Source organism: Anolis sagrei, chromosome Y (genome assembly GCF_037176765.1).
Source record: "Anolis sagrei isolate rAnoSag1 chromosome Y, rAnoSag1.mat, whole genome shotgun sequence".
NCBI lineage: Eukaryota > Metazoa > Chordata > Lepidosauria > Squamata > Dactyloidae > Anolis > Anolis sagrei.
The window spans coordinates 34,171,585-34,183,860 of record NC_090035.1 but is presented as its reverse complement, the minus strand read 5'-3'; the positions used below and the strand labels follow the sequence as shown (position 1 = coordinate 34,183,860).

Here is a 12,276-nt window from a genome sequence, read left to right as displayed (position 1 = left end):
GATATAGACTAGCTTGGGGACCTGGTGCTGCCTGGGTTATTTGAGAAAGGAATTGGGTCTCAAGGTTGGTCTTTATCAGTTATTAATATGGCATACAGTGGCCTTAGGAAGTTAGTGAAGGTACTGCGAGTCCCATCATCTGTGGTCCATCCTCCTCCAAACTGCACCAGAATGGAGAGTGGGTCGTGAGGGCCCTGTGTGCCAAGTTTTGTTCTTGCTCAGTCATTGGATGAGGGTCACAGTGGTCTCAGAAAGTGAGTTTAGGTACTGCAAGTCCCATCCTCCATAGTCTGTTCTCCCCCAAACCTCATTTGAATGTTGAGTTGGCCAAGGGGGCTCTCTGTACCAAGTTTGGTCTTTATTGGTATTCGTATAAGTGTCGCTGTGGTTTCAGGGAGTGAGTGAAGGTACTTGGAGTCCCATCATTCATCGTCCGTCCTCCTTCAAACAGCATTGGGATGTAGAGTGGATCATGGGTGCTCTGTGTGCCAAGTTTGGTTTTGATCGGACATTAGATGAGGGTTGCAGCAGTCTTGGGAAGGGAGTGGAGGTACTTGAAGTCCCATCATCCATGGTCTGTCCTCCTCTAAAGTGCACCAGGATGTAGAGTGGGCAATAGGGACTATGTGTGCCAAGTTTGGTCTTGATCACTCATTGGCGAGGATCTCAGTGGTCTCAGGAAGTGAATGAAGTGACTGCAAGTCCCATCATCCATTGTCAAATTCTTCCAAACTGCACCAGGATGTAGAGTGGGTCATGCGGGCTCTCTGTGTAAATTGTGGTCCTGATGCATTATTGTTGGCAGTTGTAATGGTCTTAGGAAGGGAGTTCAGGTATTGCAAGTCCCATCGTCCATGGTGCATCCTCCTGCAACTTGCACCAGGATGTAGAGTGCATCATGAAGACTCAGTGTGCCAAGTTTGGTCTTTATCGATAATTGATGAGGGTTGCAGTGGTCTCAAGAATTGAGCAAAGGTACTGCAAGTCCCATAATCCATGGTCCATCCCCGTCCAAACCACACCAGGACATAAAGTGTGTCATGAGAGGTCTATGTGCCAAGTTTGTTCCTGTTCGGTCATTGGATGAGGTTAACAGCGGTCTCAGAATGTGAGTGATGGTACTGCAAGCCCCATCATCCATGGTTCATCCTCCTCCAAACTGCAGTAGGATGTCGAGTGCATCATGGGGGCTCTGTGTGCCAAGTCTGGTCTGTATTGGTAATTGTCTGACTCAGCTCCTGGCCGTTTCCTTTCCTCTCTTTGTCATCTCGGAATCTTGGAATTGATGCTGGCCAATCAGAGACCATATGCAAATTTCCTTCTCATGTCCCGGTTTCTGCCATGAACTCTTTTCTCCACCAGGGGCTCCTATTGAAGCTGGCCAATCAGAGACCATATGCAAATAGCACCACAGCGGCAGCCAATCAGAACGCTGGCACATACTCCTCCCGCCACACTTTTGTCCTCCGCATACAAGTTTTGACTTTTATTATATACATAGATAGATAGATATAGATATAGATACAGATATAGATGGTGATCAGATCATGATATGAATAAACATAACAGTTTAAATAATGCACCAGTAAGGCCTTTTCGTGAACCACCATGAGAATTTCGGGGGGGGGGGGGCTAAAGCCCCTCGAGCCCCCCCCCCTTACATGCCTGGGCCTAGGCCTGATATAAGTCACGTGACGATCCCAGTCACTCTCCGTGCTTGAAAACAGGCTCTTCTGGACAAAGCGAGAAGTAAAAATGCCTTGGCCCCGCCCCTCGCCTTTCTCGCGTAGGCGATTGGCTCCCTGGCGCGTCGTGCACTATCTTGGCCCCGCCCCTCGCCTTTCTCATGGCTCCTCGGCTGGGCGTGACTCTCCATGCTTGAAAAGAGGCTCCTCTGGACAGAGCGAGAAGGGATACAACCTTAGCCTCGCCCCTCGCCTTTCTCGCGAAGACGATTGGCTCCCCGGCGCGTCGAGCCTAGTCTAGGCCCCGCCCCTCGCCTTTCTCGCGCAGGCACTTGACTACCTGACGCGTCCAGTCCAGCCTAGGCCCCGCCCCTCGCCTTCTCCCACAAGCAATTTTTGGCCACGCCTCCTGCCTTTCTCGCATAGGCGATTGGCTCCCCGGAGAGTCGAACCCACACTTGGCCCCGCCCCTGCCTTTATCGTGCAGGCGATTGGCTCCTCGGCGCGTCGAGCTCCACCCGAAACCTCTCCACGCTTCTAGCCAATTCCGGCGGGAGAGTATAAAAAGCGAGCTTCAGCGTGGCTTGGATCGCTTTCTTTGTTTCTTCTTCTTCTTGGGAGGTCTATGTTAGGAACGAAACGCGGAAATGGACATCGCCATCAGCCACCCTTGGATCCGCCGCGCCATGGGCTTCCCTTCGATGATGCCTTCGCTCTTTCCGCAGAGGCTCTTCGACCAGCGCTTTGGGGAAGGCCTCCTGGAGTGCGAGCTCTTCTCACTGACCCTCTCGCCTTACTACATGCGCGTGCCCAGCGTCCACCTCCCGGAGACCGGACTCTCCGAGGTCAGAGAGCGGGGAATCGGGGAACGGGGTGGGCAGAGTGCCTTTGGGCATGAGCAGAGTGCCTAGGGCGAGCCTGAGGGCTGAGCTTCTGCAGCGCGGATGCCTATTATGGTAACATTCCTGCCAGGGAGACAATGCCAGCAGGCGAAGGTCCAGCAGAGACAGAGCTCTTTCCTGGCTCGCCTCCCTTTAGAGCAGGCCTGGGCCAACTTGGGCCCTCAAGGAAGGGACCTGAGGAAGGGACCTGAGGCTGTGAGGAATGGTGGGGGTTAAAGTCCAAAACACTTTGAGGGCCCAGGTTGGCCCATGAATGAGCTATCTCGACGTGCTAATTTACATATGGTTTCTGATTGGTCAGCCCCAACATTCTAACATTCTTAAGCTGCTAAATAATAATAATAATAATAATAATAATCATCATCATCATCATCCATATAAATAAAAATGTAATGTTCATTTGTGGATTAACATAACTCAATAAACACTGGAGGAATTGACATGAAATGTGGACACTACACCCCTAACAGACCAATGAGTGACCATCACTCATAAACCCTCCTTCAAAAAGAACTGGAAAGGATTCAAAAACCCCCAAAAGCTTAATGACGAAAAGCTAAATGATGATAAAGAAGAGGAGGGAAGGAAAGGGAGAAAGAAAGAAGCATGGAAGCAAAGGGCTAAGGAAGGAAGGAAAGAGGTAGAGAAGGAAGAAAGGAGGGAAATGGAAAGAAAAAGAGGGAGAGAAGGAAAGAAAAATGGGAAGGAAAGGGGTGAAGGAAGGAGGGAAAGAAGGATGGAAGGAAAAGTGAAGGAAGGACAAAAAAGGAAGGGAAAAAGGCAGGAAGAAAAGAGGTAGAAGGGAAGAAAAACGAAGGAAAGAAGGAGGAAAGGAAGGATGGAAGAAAAAAGCAAAGGAAGGAGGGAAAGAAGAGAAAGAGGGATGGAAGGAAAAGTGAAGGAAGGAAAGAGGTAGAGAAGGAAGAACGGAAAGAAAAAAGGAAGAAAAAGGGGTGAGGAAGGAAAGAGGTAAGGAAGGAGAAAAGGAAAGAATAAGGGAAGGAAAGAGCGAAAGAAGGAGAGAAAGAAGGATGGAAGGAAGGAAGGAGAGAAGGGAAGGGAGCAAAGGAAGGATGGAAGGAAAAGGCATGGGAAAGAGGGAGGGAATGATGGAAGGAAAAAGTGAAGGAAGAAAGAGAGAAAAAGAAGGAAAAGGAAAGTGGGGGAAAGGAAAGGGATAGAGAAGGAAGGAAGGAGAGAAGGAAAGAGGGAGGAAAGGATGGAAGGAAAGAGGTAGAGAAGGAAGAAAGGACAGAAAAAAGGAAGGAAAAGAAAAATGGGAGAGGAAGGAAAGAGGTAGAGAAGGAAGGAGAAAAGGAAAGAAAAAAGGGAGGGAAGGAAGGAGGGAAAGAAGAGAAAGAGGGAAGGAAGGTTGGCCACAGCAACACATGGGAGGTACAGCTAGTAATAATAATAAATAAACTTTATACCCCACCACCATCTCCCCAAAGGGACAAGCCCAAAAATACAATACAACACAATTAAATACAGAATGCAGATATCAAAAAATTACGTCATAAAATACAGTAGCAAAATAAAGCAAATTAATACAATATAAAATTGAACAGAATGGGAAGGCCAAATGGAAGAGATAAAATGATAAAACCCTGGGTGAGGTAGGAATAGAAAATATGTAAGTGTTGTAAGTTTCGGGGGGGGGGGGGAGGAATGCATCATAGGGGCAACACTATAAATGGAGCAAACAGAAATGGGATAAATGGTCACTCTCCAAAGGCACATCAGAAGAGCCAGGTTTTCAAGTTTTTCTTGAAGTCTGCTAATGTGGGGTCTTGCCTAAACTCACCAGGTAGTGAGTTCCAAAGACGGGGAGCCACAGCGGAGAAGGTTTTCTCCCTCGTTCACACAAGTCTTGAATGGGAAAAGGAAAGGGCCTGAGGGTTTAGGACTGGTGGGAGTTAGAGTCCAAAACACCTGGAGGGCTCAAATTGGCCCATACTTAGTCTAAGCAATCATATAGTAAACAATGCACATTATATTAAGTAAGGTTAGTGGAATGCAAAGGTTTGTTGTTTGTCTTGTGGGCCAATAGCCCAAACTCTTTGGCTTGTGCACCGCCTTCCCTCCCCGAGTCCAAATGGTGGACTTCAATCTCCTGCTTGGTCTCTCTCCAAATGCCTTGTCACAAGACTTGGCACAGATCTTGGATGGAAACTGTTCCAAAACTCTCTGGCTTTAAATATAGAGTGGGATAACTGTACGTAGGAAACCTGCAGATGAGGTTCTATAGGAAAGTTGATATTTTGGACCACAGCTCACACAATCCACAAGCCAAACGCTTTTCTAGAGGCGGCTAAGTGTTTTGTCTGCTGTCTTAGACTCCCAGGATGCCGAAGATGGTGTGTGGATTTCCCACAGGGCTGTGGATATTGTCTGTCTAATGGAAAAACCCAGCAGCTCTGAACTTCATGTGTATTTATCCTCATTACACTAGAGAAAAAAAATCCACTTAAAATCCGGTTTCTGCCTCCCGCAGAATTCTGGGGTTTGTAGTTTAGGGAGGAGCCTTTAACAGTCTCACTAAACTACAAACCCCAGAATTTTGCAGGAGGCCGAAACTGGATTTTAAGTGGATTATTTTACTCTAGTAGAGGTTATGCTCTTGTTAGCTTGCTTCCACCATACTGTGCACTAATTCCGTAGCGCATAGTGTGGTGAAAGCTTTTTAACAGCGGCTGGATGGCCATCTGTCAGAAGTGTTTTGATTGTGCTTTTCCTGCATGGAAGAAGGGAGATTCACTGTGTGGTGTCTTTCCAACTCTATTATTCTATAATTTTATGCAATAAAGATAGCACCCCCTAAAAGGACAAATCCAGTATCTGTGAACTATACTCGTATTAATGTAGAGGTTGTGCTCTTGTTAGCAGGATTTTAATTCCATAGTGCGTAGGTGTCGTGGAAGCTCCTTCCTTGGGTTTTTTTAACACCAGCTGGATGGCCATCTGTCAGGAATGCTTCGATTGTGCTTTTCCTGCATGGAAGAAGGGGATTGGACTGGAAAGACTATTATGTGGTCTCTTTCCAATTCTATTATTCTATGATTTTGTGCATTAAAGATAGCACCTGTATAGCAGACATGGGCAAACTTTCTAACTTCGGGGCTGCATGGTGGGCCAGAGCTGGGTGAGCAGGCCAGGAGGGAGGTGGTTCTCCCAAAGCCCCCTCCCTGCTCTTTCCTCCCCTTCCTCTTCTTTTTCGGAAGGTGGAGGAAAGATGGAAATGTTTGGGTCTCAAAAGGGTTGGCCTTGGTCAGGATGAGATGGTGGATGGGAGAGAAAAAGTATATCCATTAGACCCAGTATTGCCTACTCCTGATATAGATTCTAAGCACTGGAAGAGACCCCCAAGGGCCATCCAGTCCAACCCCCTACCATGCAAGAAGGCATAATCAAAGCAGTCCCAATGGACAGCCTCTGCAGAAAAGCCTCCAGAGAAGAAAGCTCCACCACACTCCAAAGCAACCTATTTCACCATCTAGGTAGTCCTTCCTAATCTTTGCAGTCGAATCTCTTTCCCTGCCGTTTGAAACCATTGCTCCCTTGTGCCCTGGTCTCCAGAGCAGCAGAAAGTCAGTTTTCCCCATCCGTCCTCCTCAGATCTTGAAATATGGTTCTCATGTTCCCTCCCAACTGTCTCTTCTCCCAGCTAAACATCCCTCAGGAAGAAAGGCGGGAGGGAGGAAAAGAAGGATGGAAGGGAATGGAGGGAGAAAAGAAAAGGAAAGTCAAAAGGGAGGGAAGGCAGGAGAAAGAGAGGGAAGTAAGGAAGGAAGGATAAAAGGGTGGAAGGGAAGGGAAGAGAAAAGGAGGGTGTGAGAGAGGATGACCTGAGAAAAGAGCCCAAAGAGGCACATCCTGCTCCTGGGCCTGGGTTTGCCCATAACTGGTCCAAAAGGAAAAAATCCAGCAGCTGTGAACTATATGTATATTTATGTAGAGGTTGTGCTTTTATTAGCAAGATTTTAATTTCATAGTACATAGTGTGGTGGAAGCACCTTCCTTGGAAGCTTTTTAACAATGGCTGGATGGCCATCTGTTGGGAGTGGTTTGAGTGTGCTTTTCCTGCATGGAAGAAGGGGGTTGGACTGTCTGGACCCTCCTGTGGTCTCTTCCAACTCTATTATTCTGTGACCAAGAAAAGGAATGTTGCCAGTTTTGTTAAGCCGTGATCTGTTTTCTCCTCCTCAGATGAAGATGGACAAAAACAAGTTCTCTGTGTTGCTGGATGTGAAGCATTGAATGTGAAGGTGGTGGGTGACTACATTGAGGTCCATGCCAAGCACGAGGAACGTCCGGTATGTAGCTTTGAGGAGGGTTTTATGAGTGGACTTGGCCTAAAAGCCTGATTTAAGTTTTGGGTGCTTGGATTGCAAATGCTTTTATGGGTTCTGATTTGTTTCATGTGCAGCGTAGCAGTTAATTTCATGTCTGCCAAATGCTTTGGACTCAGGAGTCCCCAGTGGTGCGGTGGGTTAAACCGCTGGGCTGCTGCACTTGCTGATCGAAAGGTCTCAGGTTCGAATCTGGGAAACAGTGTGAGCTTCCACTGTGAGCCCCCGCTTCTGTCAACTTAGCAATTTGAAAATATGCAAATATGAGTAGATCAATAGGTACCGCTCTGGCGGGAAGGTAACGGTGTGCCATGCAGTCAAGCTGGCCACATGACCTTGGAGTTGTAAGGCTAGGATTGGTTAGAAAGATGGGGCGGAGCCTATGTGATCTAAAGAAAAAAAAGTGGCTTTTAAACTGAGGCTTGAGGTCCCAGTTTGCCAGTTGGACTTTGGAACAGGTGGAGAGTAGAACTCTGGGTGTTAGCGAGAGCAGTTTGGGTTTTTGAAGAAGTTTGGGTCAGTCTTTTGTGTAGTATTAAGAATAGCGATTGAAGATAGCTAGAATACTGTTGTATGGAACAGCATCCTGTTAGTGGTCTGTTCTTTTTCTAAGGAAGTCTAGTACAGGGTTTTTGACTAGATTCCTAAGGGGGATTTTGGGGAGTTACTTTCAGAGATTCATTTCCTGAAGAAATTTTCTGTGTTGAAACTTTCAAGACTTGTAACCCAGAAGTTTTTAAGATTCTTTACTCAAACACAACCATAAGCTTTTTATGCTAGTATTTTACTGAAACCATTAAGCATTTGTACTTGAATTATTCAAGCCTGTTCAATAAACGTTCTTGTTATTTTTATCAACTTATACCAGCCTCAGTGTGAATATCTTTGTGGTTAAAGCGTTATTCAGGTCAGCTTTTAACAGCCTCTAAGTAAACTATGGTGACACAGAGTGTGTTACTGAACAACCTCTCAATAATACTTCACCCTGTTTATTAATATGGTGGCAGTGGAAATTTTTTAAAGAATCATTTAAAGTCTCTCAGCTCCAGTGGTTCCCAGCTCCCAACTTTTAAATATATAGTTGGTTTAGCAACCATATTACCTTTATATTTTGGTGAGCTAGTTCTGTAGTGGAGGCGTCATCGTTTTAATTTGGTTGAGCAGCGGAGGGATTATTTCTCTATATTTCCCAGTTTGATAAAATCATTTTAAAATCTTCTCTACTACTCCTCGCTGCTTCGTTATAAGGTGTCTATGGGCAACGCTGGCTCAGGAATGGAGATGAGCACCACACCCCAGAGTCGGACACGACTGGACTTAATGTCAGGGGAAAACCTTTACCTTATAACCCTCATAACTTGTAGACAGTGGTCATGTTGGTTGAGGTTGATGAGAGTTGTAGTACAGCAACACCTGGAAAGCACCATATTGTCCAATCCTGTTTTTTTCCCCTTGTGTCAGGAGAAACTTGAGAAACTGAAAGTTGCTTCTGGTGTGAGAGAATTGGCTGTCCTCAATGACGTTGCCCAGGGGACACTCAGATGTTTGATGTTTTACCATCCTTGTCAGAGACTTCTCTCATGTCCCCGCATGTGGAGCTGGAGCTGACAGAGGGAGCTCAACCCATTCTCCCCGGATTTGAACTGCTGACCTGTTGGTCAGTAGCCCTGCTGGCAAAAGGGTTTAACCATTGTTCGACCAGGAGCTCTTCCATTTCTAGTGTGAAGTACAAGAATCATGTATGTTGGGTCCAAACTTAATTTTGAAGTCCGAAGTTGGCAGTGAGTCAGAACAGAGGTAAGGACAATGTGTTCCTGACAGCTCATCATAGAAGACTGGTATTCAGATGCCATCTCTTTTTTGTTTGTTTGTTTGTTTGTTTAAGATCATATGGCCATGTCTTGATGATGGACTCAGTTGGAATATTAATGCTATCCAAGTAGTAAAGGGAGACTTATTTAATGGAGAAGCCCTGTGAATCTTCTGAAGTACTAACATGATGGATGGGGTGATTGTGCCTGCATGCACAGGCACAGATCTGCACATGGTTTTTCTTGCTTTAAAACAGTGGTTCTCAACCTGGGGTCCCTAGATTTTTTGGTCTACAACTCCCAGAAATTCCAGCCAGTTTACCAGCTGTTAGGATTTCTGGGAATTGAAGGTGAAAAACATCTAGGGACCCTAAGTTGAGAACCACAGAGCTTATTTTTAATTTTTTAAATTTTTAAATTTTTTAAAATTTTTAACTATTACATCAGGCCCAGCCACAGATTTTTTAATCCTAGCATGTTAATGTTTATATGTGATTTATTTAACTGTATTGTTATTTTTTTGTTTATTGCTTTCTTGTTTATTGATGTGTTGTTGGGGTTGGCCTCATGTAAGCCGCTCTGAATCCCTTGGGGAGATGGAGGCGGGGTATAAATAAAGTTTTTTTATTGTTTATTTAAAAGCATTGTTCTCAAAGTGACTGACAAGCAACAGGTATAAAGGCTTCTCCCTTCATCAGACATAAGAGACACTGTGATTTGGCTGTGGCTCCCGATCTTGGAATTCAAGAAAGGTTTTTATGGTACTGAGTCTGACTTTTCTTTTGTCTTTGACTCTTTGTCCAAAGCCTGGATGATCTGGGCTAGAGGTGGAACAATGTCTTGCCATTTACTATCCTGTTTAGGGCTGATAGGAGTTGTAATCTAAAGTAGGGCTTCTTAAACCTTTTCACTCAGGACTCCATTTGTCCTGACACATTTTTGCAAAGTTTGCTAAACAGGACAATTTCCCCTTTTTTATGAAGTACAGCTGAATCATTTTCTGTAGAGTATTTGATAATACTCTGGCTTTCATGGCCAGAATCATTGGGTTGTTGTGAGTTTTCCAGGCTGTATGGCCATGTTCTAGAAGCATTCTCTCCTGATGATTTGCCCACATCTATGGCAGGCATCCTCAAAGGTTGTGAGGTCTGTTGAAAACTAGACAAGTGAGGTTTATATATCTGGAATGTTCAGGGTGGGAGAAAGAAATCTTGTCTGTTTGAGGTAGGTGTGAATGTTTCAGTTGGCCACCTTGATTAGCATTTAATGGCCTAGCAGTTTCAAGGTCTGGCTTCTTTTCTGTAGTTTCTGCCCTCTTTTCTGCAGAGTTTGTAAACACTGTGCAACAGATTTGTGTAAATGTCTAAGCTGGTTCCTAGGTGACATTCAGAAACCTTATACTGTTTGCCAAATTTTTCAGGAGTTTGAGCTAAGGAGATTCCATTTGGGATGAGGATGCTCAGAAAGGTTAAACTATATATATCAGGCATGGGCAAACTTTGGCCCTCTAGGTGTTTTGGACTTTCACTCCCACAATTCCAAACAGCCTACCGGCTATTAGGAATTGTGAGAGTTGGAAATCCAAAACACCTAGAGGGCCGAAGTTTGCCCATGCCTGATATATATCCCACTGGGCATGTTGGCTGGGAGATTCTGGGATTTATGGTCCAGTAAACTTTTCCAGATTCTGTTCCTGATTTAGCCTTGAAATACTCTTGAAATCAGATTTTGGGAATTTCTGTGATTGATTTACCTCAGTGGTTTCCAATCTTTTTTTGACCAGAGTCAAAAAAAGGGTTATGAATAAGTTTTTGGTCAAATTTGGGGTTTTTGTTTGTGTGTGTCAGGAGCGACTTGAGAGACTGCAAGTCATTTCTAGTGTGAGAGAATTGGTCATGTGCAAGGATGTTGCTCTGGGGACACCTGGATGTTTTGATGTTTTACCATCCTTATGGGAGGCTTGTCTCATGTCCTTGCATGGGGAGCTGGAGCTGACAGAGGGAGCTCATACAAAGATTCGAACGTCCAAGCTGTTGGTCTTCAATCTTGCCAGCACAAGGGTTTAACCCATTGTGTCACTGGGAGCTCCTAACTTCAGGTTCGATTTGGCATTGGATAGACCACATCAGTTCTAGTTTCTGATAAAGAACAAATGCTATTCAGTAGTCGTCATCTGCTCGCCCACATAAAAGCATATTTAATTAGCTTCAGCATTATAAGAGGGTTTTGTAAGATTAGTTGCTTTCGTTCCAATGGTGAGGCCACAGATGATATTTTAGTCCTTATGGACCACAGGGTGGGAACCACTGATTTACCTTGAAAGAACCAGATGCTGAGCACCCCCTTGGCTAAGTTAATAATGTGCATCCTCTTGTTGAAAAGCCATCTCTGGATTTTGAGACAGATCCTCCTGAATGTACTAGTGACTCATCTCGTGCTTGTTTTCTTTCTTTTGCTATTCATGCAGGATGAGCATGGTTACATCTCCCGGGAGTTTCACCGCCGCTACATGATCCCCAAAGGGGTGCATCCGGCAGCCATCACCTCAGCCCTCTCTCCGGATGGTGTGCTGTCCATTACAGCACCCACTGCCCAAGCAGCCGCTGCCCAGGAGCGGAGCATCCCCATCACCCACCAGGAGAAGCCTGCCGTTACTGGGAAGTAATGGCCCTGTGATTCTTTCCAGTCGCTGAGGCCTAGTTTCTCCTCGCTTGTAGCTTCAAGGGCTGCTCATCTGGAGCTTTGGAATAATGGAATTTTTTCTGATTCCCCCAAACCTCTGACAACAAGTGGTCTGACAACAGAGAATTTTGCCTTTCGGATGGTTACCTTTCAATGCAATTTTACAGCATTTGCATGGGATCTTCCAGAAATAAATAATGGGCCGCCTCTTTCGACTTGCCAGTATCCTCCTGTTATGGGTTTACTCAGTGCTACTGTTCACTTGCTTTTTATGGATTCAGAAACTAACTTAGTTACATGTATTAGCAGAAACAAAATGTCATCTGAGGGCTACTTGCTAATAAACCTGAAGTTACAACCTTTGTATGTGTATGTGACAAGAGTTCATCTCCTGCAGAGGTGGGGGAAACTTGGTCCTTTCTGTGGACTACAACTCCCAGAATTGTTTATCACACAGACCTTCCCCCCCTTACTCAGGAATCTTTAGCTTTGATTCCTGAGTAAGGGGACCATCAGCTCTTTCAATATTTTATACATGGCTGCATGGGATTTTCTGATCTTGGCAATCTGTCTTTGTGAGATTGTGTGAATGGGAGGTATTACCACGTGTTGGCTGGCCATTTCAGCCAAGGGGAGGGCTATTTCTTAGACTCCAAGCAGGAAGGGAGTCTAAGAATGGCGCATGGCAGTGTGGTGTGCATGTGTGGGCAAGGGAAAGTGTGCGAAGCTGGAGGGAGGCTCGCGTCCGCAAGTCCCTTCAAGGCATGGGGGTTCTGTGCAAGAAGTTTGGCCCAATTCAATCTTTGGTGAGGTTCAGAATGATCTTTGATTGTAGGTGAACTATAAA

The 12,276-nt window shown here is 45.4% G+C and overlaps 1 pseudogene; it reads left to right on the top strand.

Moving 5' to 3' along the window:
- Positions 1-2,301: 2,301 nt before the first annotated feature.
- LOC137095343 (alpha-crystallin B chain-like) lies at positions 2,302-11,791 on the top strand (annotated as a pseudogene).
- Positions 11,792-12,276: the final 485 nt, after the last annotated feature.